Source organism: Sinohyriopsis cumingii, chromosome 14 (assembly GCF_028554795.1).
Source record: "Sinohyriopsis cumingii isolate HCF-2022 chromosome 14, ASM2855479v2, whole genome shotgun sequence".
NCBI lineage: Eukaryota > Metazoa > Mollusca > Bivalvia > Unionida > Unionidae > Sinohyriopsis > Sinohyriopsis cumingii.
The window spans coordinates 108,801,982-108,806,300 of record NC_142974.1 but is presented as its reverse complement, the minus strand read 5'-3'; the positions used below and the strand labels follow the sequence as shown (position 1 = coordinate 108,806,300).

Sequence of the window (4,319 nt, the reverse complement as noted above, 5' to 3'; positions counted from 1 at the left end):
AGGAAATGAGAAGAAAGGAGAAGAAGGTGAAGTTGAAGTCTGGGAGTGAAATTGGAGGAGATAATAGAGAGGGAAAGGAGAAGAAAGGAGAAGTTGAAGTCTGGGAGCGAAGTTGAAGGAGGAGATAGTAGAGAGGGAAACAGAGACAAAGGAGGAGTTAGAGGAACGGAAAGAAGGAAGAATCAGCGGGAAGAAATAGATGAGTAGATGCAAGGACAGGGGGAAAATCGAACTCACACTGTAAATCACGGGATGAATTAGGCTGTCACTTGGTCGAGGGAAAGACGAGTGATTGGAAGTTATCATTTTAAATTATCACATTTATTAAATTCTTATTGATTTAATTTCATCTTCGTGTTCTCTATAATTTAACCGTCGGCATTGCTGACTGGGGGCTCACAGCTGTAAATCTATCTCGTCACTAATTTAACTTTCTAACCTAACGAGCCAGGGTGGAACTTTCATCATAATTTAATTAAATTATATTGGAAGAACCCCACCCCAATACGTGCAAACGTCACAAAGGAGAATGATATAGTATCTCGTGCTGCAAGAAGGAATCTTTAATTAAAATGTATGTCAACGTGGATATCTATGTGTATTTGCACAGTTTAAATTAAATATTAATTGTTCTTCTAACTGTTCTGTAAGAAAACGCCTTGAAAGTTGTGTAATCAAATTGTAAAAATTTACCCGATTTGCGAACTAATCGGTACTGACAATCTAAATGACCTGTACAGAATAACTAAATGACATGTACTACTTGTCCTTTAACTAAATAATAAAATACAAACATACCAAGATTTAAAAAAAAATATTAATTATTATGCCTGCAAAACGTACCTAATGGAAATATAAATTTCAAGAGTTAGCACTGAGTTTCCTGTTGAATCTGCCATAGCCATAGCTGGGATACAGGTCCATAAATAAAGCAGTATAATTGCTGGAATCAAGTGTTCAGTCAACCAGATGAAATGATCAGTTTAGTTGGGAGCCTACGTTTATATACCAAATATTTTTGGAAAATATGCTAATTTTAGCTAACCAATGCTTGCAAATGTTACGGTTCATTGACTTTGGCGTCTGCGGTTGGCATTTCTTGAGTATGTTAAGTAAGCTACCTTCATCTGATTGCTGCTATTATTGTGACACGTCACTAATTGGAGATCTGAATTCTTAAAAAAAAAAATGATATTTTCCTAATTGAATAGCTTCAGCTCTTTGTTCGATGTTTTGATTTAAGTTTCAAAACTGTATCTGAGATAAGCTCTAAATGTTTTTAATCCTTTGTTCCAAACAGGAAATACAATAATGGAACGTAATTATAGCCCAAAGCAATGTGCTATTGCCGTTTGTGCATTTACGCCAAATATAAATTCACAGATTATTTGTGTTTGCATGTCAAAGTGGTCACTACACATGTGAACCGATTTAAGAACCCATAGGTCACGTCGGTATGTTAAGATGAACAAAATAGTTCCAAACACTTAGCTTCATATTTGTTGATTGTTATTTAAGCTTATTTCATTTCTTCGTAAACAAAAGAAATGTGTTACCGTGTCCTTTTATATAACATAAAATTGACTGTTTGTTAGAACATTTGTTTTGTCACGTTTTCAATTTCTGTAGAACACAGTTTTGCACGTTGCTCATCTTCAATTTTGGAGTTAATTATATTTTGCATATAGTTCTCAATCCCATGATGCCTAAAGAGAAGTGATCGGGTTTCGAAGAACACCGGAACGTAAAGAGGAAATAACAAAATAGACCCAAGTGACCATGAGCAGAAAACAGACTCCCAGTGAGTTCTTGAAGCAGATCATTGGCAGACCTGTGGTGGTAAAACTCAACTCTGGTGTACTTGCCACTTTGGATAACTACATGAACATAGCACTGGAACAGACTGAGGAGTATGTAAATGGACAATTGAAGAACAAATATGGAGATGCATTTATTAGAGGAAATAATGTATTATATATCAGCACACAGAAGAGGAGACTATGATACAGTTAAAAATAAACCTTGTTGGAGAAGACCAAGCATAATATCAGTAAGTCAGTATGCAGTCCGAAAGTCAGTTCCTACCGTATGAAGCATGAGTGACCAAAATGATCTATCACTTGGGAAATGAGAAATTACAGGACAAATACAACATCTTTGAGAATGGGTTGCTTTTACGTGCCATTCCTTCGTTTTCCATATATAAATATGGAGTTGAAACATGTTTCTGTATATATTTTAGATATCAGAGGGAGAATTTTCCATTTGGACTGTAAATTGTGATACTCAGTATTGTGTAAAACATTTGTACAAAGTTTTTAACATTTTCTCTTACCAGCTTTCATGTAAACGATACTTTTCAACAACAGAAGATAGGCTATTGTGAATACATACCACCATTAACACCTTTTGTGACTGAAGGGACAGATGTACATCAATATAATATGTTTTAGTTTTGTAAATTATAATTTGCATATTATTCTTTCAGTAAAATTATGCATATATAAAATTACAACACAATGTTTGTGGTGATTCACCAATTAAATAAGTGAATAAAAAATTGTTCAAAAAAAAAAAAAAAAGATTTGATAATATACATAAGATTATTACAGTAGAATATTACGTGTATGAAAACGTTCATATGTAGGATAAATTCTTTTTATATTAATCTTATTCTACGTCGATTTCTAGTGGTACCGCAATTCACTTTTATCAATGTGCGACTTCGTATCTAAAGAATACGAAGGTATCTTTCCAGTATAGAAGTGCAATTTCCATAGACTAAGAGATCTATTGAGCAATTATTCCACACACACACACACACACACATTTAGTGTATGAATGAACATAACAAATTTCACGATTATGTTGCACGCACGACTGGATCTTTGGTAAATAGAGAACTCATTTGTTGTGTTTGATGCAATAAAAGTTTTGATATGAAGTTGTCTTTTCATAAGCTAAATCTAATTCACAAATAATATTTACAAAGTCCTCTGTCTGTCTGTCTGTCTGTCTCTCTAGTACGTTATATGCCGATACTTGTAGGCCGGGTTCCTTATGGACTGACTATGTGATGGGTCGAGTAGTCCTGGAATCCTTCAGCATACTTAGTAGTTTATAAGCATTTATACGCACATAACAATACAACTCTAATGCCAGTGTGTAATGACATGATTACTGATAAACAGAAAAGGATGTATTATATATTATGACGCACACAAATACAAAAAGTTATTAAATAGCGAAATCAGTTAAGCTGATTCAATAGCAGATTTAAAATTGATTACGGACCTACTCGGCCCATAGCAGAGTTGGCCCATTAACGAACTCGGCCTAATCAAATCAGGCCATTATATGCTTGGTTAGCCTATTGGTCCAAAATTTATATAATACTAATGTGTATGTAATGTTCTTTTTGTTCAATGGCTATTTCATATTTCGCATTCCTTGTATCTTTCTTTCAACGGTCGTTTATGGTGCAACAGAAATACAGTGGAGAAAAAATCATAATCCCAGATTAATTAAATTCGATACTGCGTAATCAACATTTTGAAACTGTCCTTGTCCTGCCGCTGTTAATTATTGATTGAATTTTACGATAGCAATGATCTCGTCTACTATATGTATTAGTAAACATGTGTTGACATGTGTGAATCTAATTACTTCCCATGAATATACCGTAAATTTTGTACCAACAGTAAATATTTTCCATCATACTAAGTTTGTCCTTCTAAGGCCGTAATGTTAAATGACTTAAATATATATTATTTTTTAAAAAAAGATAACCATACAGATAAAGCTATCATGTAAAATTCATATACAATTATTTTTCTAGTATGAACTTTTGTAGCTGCCAGTCTTTGCCCTGTCGTATTCCTTATCGCGACATGAACAGTAATTAAATGTAGTGTTTATATTTATTTATGATCAGCAGTGAATATTCGATGTCATCTTGTCTTGACACATTTGAGTACCCAAAAAGTCCATAGGATGCATCATTTTCCTCTGGACTTTTTTGATGTCATTTAAGGTGCCGAACATATAACAATCAGGATTAGATTGATTTGATTAAGAATATTAATATTTATATGTAAAACAACAAGTTAATATTTAATTTAATCTGAGCATATCAGCCTGCATGACTACAATGATGTATACTTTAAGGTCCGTACGCATAAATCGGTTGACTATTTACAAAAGAATGTATCTCCTCACGGTTAATCAATCCTCAAAGCTTGCATACTAGCAATGCTTGCATTAATTTTAACTAATTAGTTAGCAAATAATAAATAACATGTTTTGATTGCATATTTCTT

The 4,319-nt window shown here is 33.4% G+C and overlaps 1 pseudogene; it reads left to right on the top strand.

The window, feature by feature from the left end:
• The first annotated feature begins 1,569 nt into the window (after positions 1-1,569).
• Positions 1,570-2,694, top strand: LOC149784587 (U6 snRNA-associated Sm-like protein LSm6 pseudogene; annotated as a pseudogene).
• Positions 2,695-4,319: the final 1,625 nt, after the last annotated feature.